Below are 12,903 nucleotides of genomic sequence, written 5' to 3' on the forward strand. Positions count from 1 at the left end.
TTATGCTGTTCTTTCTCTAATGTTAATAATTAGTGATATCATCTTCCTCCTTCTCCTCCTTTTTCATTATGATGTTCCTTCTCTAATGTTAATAATTAGAGATATCAAGCAACCTAACAAGGATCTGGATGTCTGTTGCTGCTTGCATTCGTAATCCTTTGTAATCCTCCTCCTCCTCCTCCTCCTTCTCCTCCTCTTCATCTGTCACATGTATGTATTCAGATTTATCAACTATACTCATCGTACCTTCTCATCTATATAATGTATTTTTATATGTTGCACCATTATAACAGTTTTTTCACCCCTCCCACGAGGACTCGTTAGAACAAAAAAATAAAAAATAAATAAATAAGGGAAGCTGCAAGAAGCCATCAGGCTTCTTGCACGTGGCAGTCCCTGTATAAAAACCCTACTTACTTATTTACAGCTATCATTTCCACCCATTAATCTGTCTAAATTTTTAAAACTCATTTCCTTAGGTTATAATAAGCTCTTAAGAATGTACTACGTGTATTTATAATCAATCAAACTGTAGCGCTTCCTTTAATGCATCTGTCTGTCTGTCTGTGTTCTTGTCAGTTAGGTTCTAGTTCATCACATTCATCTGCATCTTCATAGTTTACGTATCACATTCACTCACTCCTCTCCTTTCCTCTCGACCCCAACCAGCTGGCCTCTCAGCATCTTCCTCCCCTCTTGAGACTCCTCCGCACCAAGGATACCCTTTGCTCACTGCTTGGCAACTCCCGTGACCCACTGTTGCCTCGGTACGTTAAGACTGGCGAGGCTCAGCGAGGGAAACCGCCTACACGCACGCATCCTTTTATAAGCACACGCACACCTACTTATTTTGCCTCCTTACCCATGCACATCCACATATAGAAGGTAAGTAATTATATTAGCTTGAGCAAACACGCACGCACGCTTATCCACACACACACACACACACACACACACACACACACACACACACACACACACACACACACACACACACACACACACACACACACACACACGGCATTAATCACCAGCTGCGTTTGGTGTTGCTTCGTGGAAGGGATGGGCGAGCCAGCCACAAGCGCCTTACTTGCACAACTGTAGCGACGCAGTCCTTGCCGGCGGTGGCGACCCAGACACTGCACTCACTGCAGCCAGGATGATGTGTCAAGTGAATGAGTCCACCGGGGGAGAGTGGGAGAAATAAACATAGTGGGAATAACACAGAAAGAACGACACACATAGAGAATTTTAAATACCACAGACAGACCATATGCACATATATATATATATATATATATATATATATATATATATATATATATATATATATATATATATATATATATATATATATATATATATATATATATATATATATATTATTCATGTTCTCGTTCTTGATCTCCTTTTCCTTCTCTTCCTCCTCGCAACATCCTACAACCCCAACCCCAACCGTTACAACCACCACCACCACTATCAACACCACCATCACCCACACTCAGTCTGAACCTGGAGCCAACTCCCTGATTGACTGCCACACTCTGGGGGCATCAAGCTAATATCCTCGGGAACCTGCCAAATGGGACTCGACAACTCACCTGGCCGGCCCATCAAGGCAGCCCCACCAGGCCCTCACCTTGGCGCCCAGGGAGCCGCCGGGGAAGTGGACCACTGAGGAAGGGAAATAGCAGACATTATGCAAGTCAATGTGTAGCTGAGAGTCATGTGTTCGTGTACGAGTGAATGCGTAGCTAAGATTTTGATTTTATGGTTGTAGACAAGCGAATGTGTAGCAGAGTTTTATGGTGTATTTTGTACCTAGAGCTTTAAAACAAGATTAGGCAAATTTACGTATGAGGATGATAGGGGAAAATAGGTAGGTATATTGTATACAGAGACTGCCACATGTAGTATTAATAACTTCATGCAGCTTGCCTTATATTCTTATTTTCTTATATATTTGCAAAAGTATGTCATGTTTTGATTAGCATTCCTTTTGAATAATGCATCACAAAGGAACACAAGCGAAGAACGAACAGCATAAGACGAAGAATCATCAACATAAGGAAACATAGGAAGCTGCAAGAATCCATCAGGCGTGCACGTGGCAGTCACTATATAAAACATGCCTACGTATTTCCTTCCACCTATCATCCATAAATCTGTCTAATCTTTTAAAGCTCTCAAGCTCGGCACTAACAGCAGCAGCCTTCTTGGTCATTCATTATGAGTATTGTGGAGATTAAATGTCTCGTCACACCAGCACATTTTCTGTCAACTTCTTTCGTCAACTTTCTGAAAATCGACAAATTGTTGAGCGCGTCCTGTCACGCACGCACAGCCTCTCGTCTGCACTTTCGTCGAAAGTAAACAAGCATGGCTCTTCTGACACACAAGCAAGCAGTCGCTGGTCTGTACTTTATAACAAGTTTTGTTAATCGTAGACGAGCAAAACCAGCTAAAATGGTATCCAGCGTGTAGGAGTAGAGAAACAGACCTTCTAAAAGTATAAACATCTATCGAGTCTTGCGAGCCACTGTTTACTGTTATATATCCACAAACTATATGTAACATGTGAAATTAAGCAATTTTATACTTTTCTTTATTTTTATTTTTTTTCGAAAACAATAAGGTTTACTTAGCATATCTCTATATTATAAACAATGGATTTTCATTTGACAATAAAAGTCGACGACATCCCTCCTCCGTGAAGACGATCACTTCCGTTGACGAACGGAAAAAGACGACGGAACGAGGCAAAAGTTGACAGAAACCAGAGTTGACGGAAAAACTTGACGGAAAATGTGCTAGTGTGACGGCGAGCACCGTCACACTAAGAGTGACTAAGACATTGAGAAATTGAGAGAGACTAAGAGAGACTAAGAGCAAGACTAAGAAAGACTAAGAGAGATTAACAGATACTAAGGACTCCTCAATCACTAGGAAGTGTGGTCATCGGTGTGTCTGCGCGTCATTCCGTCTGTAATTCCATGAACGCAGCGAAGTATGTGATCTAGAGGCGCCAGGAACGCCACGTCCTCCAGAAGTGAATGCCTAGAATCCGTGACTCGAGCACCGCCCATCCACATCCTGCCTGCCTCCTGTGTTTACCTGTCGTCACTCTCCCTCTTCCCTAAGTTTCGGTTTATTGAACTTGGTTTTATAACTTTATGTAAAATCTAATTAATGTTCAAAACTACAAAGCCAAAAGAATATATATTAATTAGTCAGTCTTATCCTTTTAGTTCCATGATCATGAGAATGCCAGTAAAATGTCACTTTCATCCCTTCCACGTAAAATTATAATTATGTTTAAATTAACCATCTACTTCAGCCATTAAAATTAACAAAAACTAAATTAAACGAAAATTACAATTTTTTTTTTTTTTTTTTTTTTTACTTGCAAAGTGTACTGTAAAATGTAAACGGTCACGTGGGGGACGCGATCCTCGGCCATTCACACCTCACCTGATTTCCTTAGGGGTGTTGATCCCCAGGGGAAACACCTGGATTCACACCTTTCACAAATTATCATCACACCCTTTCCTTCTAGACCATATGACAAATGTACTTGTGCGTGATTGATGAGCGCCTCTCGGCCAGGACTGAATAAATTAAGGGTTCCGAGAGTCGTCTGAGACATGTGCACGCGAGCGCACACACACACACACACACACACACACACACACACACACACACACACACACACACGGAAAAAAATATCATTGGATGAATTATCTAAATATGAATTTAGTTTAAGTTATAACTGTTTATGTGCAGTGCAATACACCTACTCTCCCCATAAATCATATACTCTTGCTTCCCTCTATCATGGAGACAGAAATAACTAAATTAAGGTGATGCTGACTCTAAACAGATAGCTCAAGGTGGACAGCCCATCAACTTTTATCAACTACTGTCCTTCCTTTTTTTCTCTCTTCTTCACTTCTCAAATGTTCACTTCACTTTTTCTTTACAAATCCGATCCAATCCGTCGGAAAGACCAGCATCACACTTCGAGGCGACCACACTCTGCCTGTATTCATTCTCTCCACACCAAATGAATGGCGAAGCCCATATCCCCATATCCCCATCCTGCAAGGGCAAGATAGAAGAAGGACGTACCACCACGCCGGTACATAAAGTGGTGTAATCGGTGGGTGTTCGGTACAAAATTACTTATAAAATTATGTAAATCTAAAAATTGCACAGAACTACAAAGCAAAATTAATGTCTAATTATTCATTGTTATCCTGCCAAAGCCACTGTCATAAGTCTGCCAAACAAAATGTCACCTCCATCCTTTCCACATCAAATAATATCCGTGTTTTAACTCATCCATGTCAACTATCAAAATAAAATAAAACACTTACAAATATTCTTAAAATCTAACACCATTTATAATCCTTTCCAACACACACACTACTGAAAATATTGGGACATGATCGTTCTCTCTTCTTACACAACACTCTCTAATAATTACTTCTGAACCCATACGCAACATTTCAACCAACAGTGCGAGTTATCCCGGCGGACCGCGTGTCTCCCGCTGTCAGGCACGCCTGCACCATTCAGTACCCATGAGACCAAAGGCCAGAATCTCTTTATCACTCTCTGAAAGTCCTGAAGGTGCCACGATGCCTATCTCTCCCTCTCTCCTCTCTCTCTCTCTTCCTCCTTCTCTACGTCCATTCATATCTCCCTTTCCTGCATTTTTTTTTCTTTTTTACCTCGCTTCAGGAGCTGTCAGGGCAGTGATGACTTTGAACTGAACTTTTGAGGAGGGAAGTTCAGTAAGAGTAGCGAAAGGTGTGTGTGCGTGTGTGTGTGTGCGTGTGTGTGTGTTTTCTGTCTGCTTGTCTTTCTGTCTGTATATCTATCTGTCTGTCTGAAAATACAAATTATCGTCAATACTAAAAGCTGCTGCTTGCAATCGTCACCAGCACCACCACCACCACAAGGGTTGTAGCAGAAGCAATCTGATGTGCGGCTGTGTTAGTATCTATTTGGCTGACAGTATTGTGGTGACGCTGGAATTACAATACCCTCTTGTCTCCATGCAACACCTTCTGCTTTGATTTCCCTATCACTTCAACACGATATTCTTCTACGTCTTTACCGATACATGTCTCAATTATTGTAGTAGATTTAAGTGTAATGGGTACCTACCACTTCAACATCATATTCCCCCTCCCTGTCTTTCCCTGTACATATTCCAGTCACTGTACCAGACTGAAGTGTAATGCGTCCCAATTACATTTCCTGCAGCATATTCGCCCTCCGTGTCTTTGCCTATACATGTTTCAATTACTGTAGTAAATGTAAGTGTAATGGGTCCCTATCACTTTTCTACGACAGCATATATTTCCTCCGTTTTTTTTTCCCCACTCGTTTCGATTACCGTAATAGATTAAAGTGTAATGGGTTCAAGCCTGTATATTTCAATCTAGGAGAAGGGTTATCGTGGGCGTTGTGAAACCATGTCGGAGGCCCTTGAAATACGAGTGTTTGCAAAAGTCGAGGGAGTTTTACTGCCGAGATCCGGGGTGAGAAAATTTATGAGTGAGTTTAAGGTTGAAGGTAACACTGTGAAAAGATGTTAGTTGGGCAAGCAGGAAGTGTGCCATAAAAATAAAGAAAAAAAAGGAGTACTTGTCCAGAATTAGAGAAGAAGAGTGATGGCATCGAAAGGGAATCGAAATAGAGACTTCATAGATATTAGAAAATAAGAAAATAAGGAAAACTGCAAAAAAAAAAAACATCAGAACAACGCATAGCAGTCACTGGGTGAAACGTTATCATCTATGTATTTTCACTATCAATCTTATCCATAAATTTCTCTTATCCTCTCTTTTGACTCGGCACTAACAGCCTGATTACTGAGTCTGTTCCATATGTTCGTATTGAGGCAACTGTGAATATCGACTGTGTTGTTGTTTGTAACCGAGGTACTTTGTCCTGACCCGTTTAATTTACAGAAGAAACTCTTGACAAACTCTTGACAAACCACAACTAGTGAATAAAAAAGGTTCTAGACTATTAAATATACTACAAATTACATAATGCTAACTCACGCTTCACGGGCAGTACAGTCCTCTCTTGTTGCTCATCCTGAAACACAAAAAAAGAGTCACTGCAGCATCTTCTGAGACGCGGATTAAGAAAATATTTACCTTATCTGAGGCTCAAAAGGAGGCTAGTAGCAAAGCTTTATTGAGGAGGAGGAATACAAAGGAATACAAAGGAAAGCCAAACAGCAACAGACCTTTTGGTCTTTGCAAGACTGTTTGGTAACTACTTCTAACTAGCTACAGGGAAGAGGGACAGGACAGCATAGCAGAAGGCTCCTCCTCACCCACCACTTCCTCCAGCTTGCGCTGTCATGGAAATAGTTGGGAAAAAGTACCATGCAGTATGGAAAAACTGACATGGAATTTTCATAGGAACGGTTGAAAGAAAGTTCTACTATTCACCCTACGGTGAACTCTGTACGCCTATCTGAAAGTTAATACCATTTATAATAAAATTTTTGTCTGTAAAATAAGAGTTTATTAATGAATTTAGTAATTATTCGGACAAGAAGAGAGCTTGTTGGGGATTTGCTTGTAGATATTTGTCTACTTTATTTTTTTAATGATTCAATAGAATTGCTGTTTACGATTTCTGCAGGAAGTTTATTCCATATATCCTCGTAGGATTTAAAACGTTTGGGTACAATCTTGAATCCATTATTTTTTGTTAGGTTAGAATGATCAATGGTAAAATATTTATTTTGGCTTATTGTTACTATATCCTTTAAAAATTCTGAACACTTCAATTAGGTCTCCTCTTATCCCGCGCTTTGTTAAACTAAACAGGTTTAGTTCTTCCAGTCGTTCCTCATACGGCTTATTACGCAATCTTGGAATCATCTTTGTGACTCTACGCTGTATCTTTTCTAGTTTTCTGTCTTTATTTTTTTTTTTTTTTGTGATATGGTGACCAGAACTGTACACAGTATTCTAGATGAGGGCGCACCAGTGAGTTATATAAGGCAAGTATAACCTTTTCTGATTTAAATTCAAAGGTTCTTCCAATGAACCCTACTAATTTATTTGCGGTGTTTACTGTTTCTGTGCAATGTTAACTCCGCTTTAGGTCGTTTGACACAACGACACTAAGATCTTTTCTATACCAGCGCTTGATAGTGGCATGTTATTCATTACATATCTCGCCTGAACATCGTTGCTTCCGATATGTAGAATTTTACACTTTTCTATATTGAATCTCATCTGCCGTTTCTCTGCCTAGCTTGTTAGTTTATTGAGGCAGTTCCTGCCATTGAGACACTGACATTACTTTACTTGTTATTTTGGTGCCGGCTGCAAATTTACTTATTTTGCAATTTATTCCTTCATCAGTATCATTAATGTATACTTTTAAAAATACTGGTCCTAATACAGAGCCTTGAGGAACGCCGCTATTTATCTTATGCCGATCTGACTCTTTTCCATTTATCACAACACGCTGTTTTCTGTCAGAGAGCCAGTCTCTCAGCCATTTCAGGGCGATTCCGGCAATGCCGTGAGCTTTTACTTTACTGATGAGTCTCTAATAGGGAACAGTGTCGAAAGCTTTCTGGAAATCAAGGTAGATGATATCAACAGCTCTTGTCTCGTCATACGAGTTAAATACTTCATAAAAGAAGTCTAGTAAGTTCGTTAAGCAGGAACGCTTAGTTCTGAAACCGTGTTGCGAATTCTTTATGATTTTATTTTCTTCCAAATATTTAACAATTTTATCTCTGATTATTGTTTCCATCAGCTTGCACACTACTGAAGTGAGACTGATCGGTCTGCAATTGGCTGGGAGAGATTTATTTCCTTTTTTTAAAGATTGGCATGATATTTGCTAGTTTCCATTCGTGGGGAACTTTAACCGCTAGTAAAGTTTTATTGAATAAAATCGTGAGCGGTTTCACGAGCTCATTTCTTGCTTCTTTAAGAAGCCTGGGTGATATCTTGTCTGGCCCTGGTGTTTTGTTTACGTTCATGCTCTTCGTGACTGAGAGGATTTCATTTTCTGTGATGGTGAAGTCTGTCAACGTGGTGCCTCGTGACTGAGTCGTGAGGATCGGCAGACTGCCCTGAACATCCTCAGTCGTGAAGACTTGAAAAGTTCTCGTTCAGGGTATTCGCCATGTCTGTTTCGCTTTCTATTTTTTTGCCATTTTCTTTTAATAGTGAACCGATCGTTGATGTTAAAACCCTTTTTGTTTTTACATAGCTGTAAAATTCTTTTGGTTTCGTTTTACATGAGTTCGCGATCTGAGCTTCAACAGATTTTTTGCTGCATTTGATCAGCTTTTAAGTTTTTCTACGCAGTCTGTCGTGCTCTAGTTTATCATTATTATTTTGTGTTAATATGTATTTGTGGTACGCATTTTTCTTAGCCAGAAGACAGCATCTGATTTCATTATTCCACCATTTCGTTTTGGTGTTTTTTACCTTCCGTCTGATTCGTAGCGGTACACACAAAATCGAGGTTTCATTTAACTTTTTAGCAAACACTTCCCATGCTTTGTTAATGTTCATTCCAGTCTATGGTTGCAAGCTGCATGCAAAGTCTCTCAAAGTTAGCACGCCGATAGTTTGGCACTTTTTCTTTACTTTCGCTTACTTTAGCTTTGTCAAAATTTATGGTGAAAAGTAAGCTACGATGATCGCTGGAATTAAGTTCTGGTCCAATTTTTACGTCTATTATTGACTCTTCACCAGTTGTTAAAACAATATCTAGGATATTGTTACCTCTCGTCGGATGCATGACGTGCAGGTGGAGGGAGCTTTCAAGTATACACCCGTAGAGATGCTGGCCTGCGTGAGCAGTCAGTGGTTCACCCCACCTCGTGACTGGAAGATTAAGGTCCCCCATAATTATGCAGTTATTAACGCAGCAAATGTCCGCGATAAGATCATAAAGTTTTTCGTCTGTAGCAGGTGACTGGGCTGGAGGTTGATAGACGAGACCTAATGTTATTTTGCGAGATTTATTTTCTAACTGGATGAAAGTGACGTCTATATTAGCAATGGTTGAGGTTGGCAATAAACGAGGATGAATATTACTTTTTTACGTAAAACATAACACCGCCTCCCGCACGGTGAGTTCTCTCGCAGGTAAAAATGGTGTAGAAGGGAGTGAGTAGTCAGCTAAGTAATCTCTGTTCCACGTTTCCGTGACGCCTGTAACGTCGTAGTTTTCAAGATAAATTAGAGCTTGCAGCTCATTAAATTTATTTCGTAAACAACGGGCACTGAAGTAACAAGCTCTGATCTTGTCTGAATCTGTGGATGAACTCATTTCGTTATTGTTTACGACGTTGGTCCTGTAGAGAAGGAGGAGGAGGAGGAGGAGGAGGAGGAGGAGGAGGAGGAGGAGGAGGAGGAGGAGGAGGAGGAGGAGGAGGAGGAGGAGGAGGAGAAGGAGAAGGAGAAGAAGAAGGAGAAGGAGGAGGAGGAGGAGGAGGAGGAGGAGAAGGAGGAAGAGGAGGAAGAGGAGGAGAAGGACGAGAGGGAGGAGGAGGAGGAGGAGGAGGGAAATGAAAGAGAACACCCATGCATCGTAATCCTAAATGAACACAAAATTAGAGAAAATTGTCCTCGCAGGATGATTATTCTGCTGATGAGAGAGAGAGAGAGAGAGAGAGAGAGAGAGAGAGAGAGAGAGAGAGAGAGAGAGAGAGAGAGAGAGAGAGAGAGAGACGGAGAGACTGCCAATGAAGCCACTAGAAGCAGAGACACTCACTATGAAAACCAGAGCAACAAGAACTGGGATAATAACAAAACATCCAAATACATTAATTATACAAGTGCAATAAAAAAAATAAATAAATAAATTGGCACTATATAAAACTTCTAAAAGGAAACAACTCAAAAAGAAATCCTTATCTACTACTACAAGATGTAATAAAATATGAAATGAAGCAATACAGTTCATGCAAGCCCCAACACCACGCTTATGTCGAACAACACTGACAAAAGCAAAGACAAAGACAAGACACTAAGTAAAATGATTGTCTTTTCATTTCGTCCCTGATCGGCTGGAGGGCGCGATGAGTGAGGAGGAACCATCGTCTGTGCTATCCAGCTTATCTCGCTCTATGTCAGATGGTGTACTCACTACGAACAGCCTCATAAATACCAATGAGTCTCCTCGTGTTTCTTGTTCCTTTGTGTTACTCATTGTCATCCTCCTCATCTTCCTTTATTCTCCTCCTTGAATTCTCCTTCATGTACCCCTCTCACTTTATTCTTCTTCATGTACCCCTCTCACTTTATTCTCCTTCTCATATCCTCCTTCTTTATTCTCCTCCTATCTCATCTTCTACTGCTCCTCGTTCCTCCTACGTCAATTTCTTTTTGCCGTCGTGAATAATTCAAGAGCAGCTGCCTAGTGGCGGGGAGGGAGTTTCCTCCGCGGCCCTGACAGACTCCCATAGCTCCTCTCCTGTCACCTCGACTTCCTGACTCTGTTTCATTAACTGACACCTGTATGTGTAGATGAGACGGAAATAGACAAGATGAACGTGGTACGAGTATTGCTTGACAAAATATAAAATAGTAGAGAGTAGGATGTGGCTGTACTAATTCATGTTGTAGTACTGGAGGTGTCTGGAAAGTACCCGAGGAGGAAGGTAGTGAGGAAAAACTGCATGCAATCACCGTGGCATTCGGTCTGGTCACTTATTTCTTTGCAGGGGACGCACAGATGCCACATCCGTGGTGCCGCTCTGGCGGCTTATCTCACGGGAGCTATTACCCGATAGGAAAATATTTTCTCCTGACGGGTAATTGTTACATGCCGCCTTCTTTATGTTTCCGATCATTTACTGTGGTGGAGTTGTGGGCGTGTGGTGCACCGGCCAGATGTTGCCTGGTGGTGGTGTTACTCATGCGCCTCAAGCTTGCAATATTCAGGTTGCTTATCATTGCTTATCACGATGCAAAGCCGCGTAATTAGGTGATAGGCAGATGACTTGGGTTTTCTGTGACAGCTACGTATTCTCCTCCTGGTTCTCAAGTTTATTAAGTTCTTGTCCAAGCGTAATCATTCAGACAGACACCAGTGACAGTAATCATTATCATCACTATAATCATCCTCACTGCTACCAGAAAGAAATTAGAAAGGAAGTAAAGAAGGTGTCATTTTATCTAATCATCCACAGTCAATGAGGAACCTGACTAATTATCTCTGTGGGCTTAGAAAAATTGTCCTTACGAGACTTCAGAGCGTTAAATAATGTGATCTTGTGTCCCTTTAACTTAGAAATGAACAATAAATAAATAGCTAAAATAAAAATAATACTCATAGTACACATATCTAATCATTACCGTCATCATTTTCACCATCACCACCACCATCACCACCACCGTTACCAGACAGGGCACATAAATAGGACACCAGAAAGAAAGTCGCTTCATCCAGTCACCGACATTTTTCCCTGGAGCTCCTGTGAGTGAAATCAATCTCCGCGCAATAAAACACGTGAGGCTGCAGTGTACGAATGTCTCCTTGCAGCTTCACTCAGATTACACGGCTTCGCTACCTCAGCCGCTTGGATTTCCCTTAATACGAGGGAGGGTGTTGAGTGGCTAATCGTTTTTACCCTTTATCTGTAAACCTGAGGCGGGAAGTGAGGTTATTATTCAGTAGTTCAATATCGTTCTGGTTTGTGTGCGAAGGAATGTTGCTATTTTTTACTGGATGAAGCGTGAAATAGAAGAACGTAAGGAAAGCTGCAAGAAGTCATCAGGTCTACCCGTGGCTGTCCCTGTAGGAAACATACATCTATATGCCATTGTTCCTGCATGAAGTGCGAGACGTAAGACCATGGGAAAGCTGCAAGAAGCCATCAGGCCTAAGCATGGCTATCCCTGTAAAAAAAAAATAATAATAATAATAAATAAGTAAATAAAATAAAATAAAATAAAAATAAAATACAAATCTATAAATCTATTTTCGTGGATGAAGTTTTAAACATTAGTACATAAAGGAAGTTGCAAGAAGCCATCAGACCTACACGTGGCTATTCCCATATAAAACCTACTTGTATACCTATGCCTTCCTATCATCATTGTCCATAAGTTTATCATATTCTTTCAGCTTCCTCTTGACTCAACACTAACAATGAAATTTTGGATGTTCTTTTGTGTTATTCTCTTTTAGGATTGGCATCTTCAGTGAGATCTTTCCTTCCTATATTTTCGTTGCTCTTGGCCAGAGCCCTCTTGCATTAAAAAATACAAATAACTGCAAGAAAGTTGTGGTACTCAGATCGTCCAGTACAGGCCTTACCATTTAGTTGTTCATGGTTCCTCGCTCCATTCTCAGAGAGCGACACATATTTCAAGTTTATCACTCAGTAAGTTAATTATTAATCGACTATATGATTTAGAAATGTTACATGTAAATACTTAGTATGTTATAGCTCTAGATGTATGCAATATATAATAGTTCTGCACAATAATACAAAGGAAAGTTTTGAAATATAATAACTTGGGTAAATTGCAAGATTCTGTAGTTTCATAAAAAGCGAACAATATTTTCTTCATATCAAAAACAAGATACGACACAAAATGTACCTTAATAAAATTTTCACGCTACTGACGTGGAAAATAAATAACCATGAAGATACACTTTTTGAAAACTTCCGCTATGATCGAGAAAACAATGACCTGGGCCCGTATTAATAAACACTTTGAAAGCTAAAAGCTACTCACAAAGTAAAGATTACTTTCAAAGCTGCTCCTACCTCCTAAAAAAAAAAAAAACTCAAATTTGCGAGTTTGCTCCTGGAAGTGCTCTCAAAGTGGACGAAAGATAAAAGTCCCATGGAGGGACTTTTACAGTTAGGAGTGAAGTTTC

The 12,903-nt window shown here is 40.3% G+C and overlaps 1 long non-coding RNA gene across 1 annotated transcript; it reads right to left on the reverse strand.

Moving 5' to 3' along the window:
- Positions 1 to 1,031: 1,031 nt before the first annotated feature.
- LOC135108257 (uncharacterized) lies at positions 1,032 to 6,126 on the reverse strand. The gene is made up of 3 exons (XR_010272180.1): positions 6,078 to 6,126; positions 1,602 to 1,674; positions 1,032 to 1,148 (listed from the first exon to the last, which is right to left on the reverse strand). It is a non-coding gene; the product is annotated as an uncharacterized LOC135108257 (long non-coding RNA).
- Positions 6,127 to 12,903: the final 6,777 nt, after the last annotated feature.

Source organism: Scylla paramamosain, chromosome 17 (assembly GCF_035594125.1).
Source record: "Scylla paramamosain isolate STU-SP2022 chromosome 17, ASM3559412v1, whole genome shotgun sequence".
In the NCBI taxonomy this organism is placed as follows: Eukaryota; Metazoa; Arthropoda; class Malacostraca; order Decapoda; family Portunidae; genus Scylla; species Scylla paramamosain.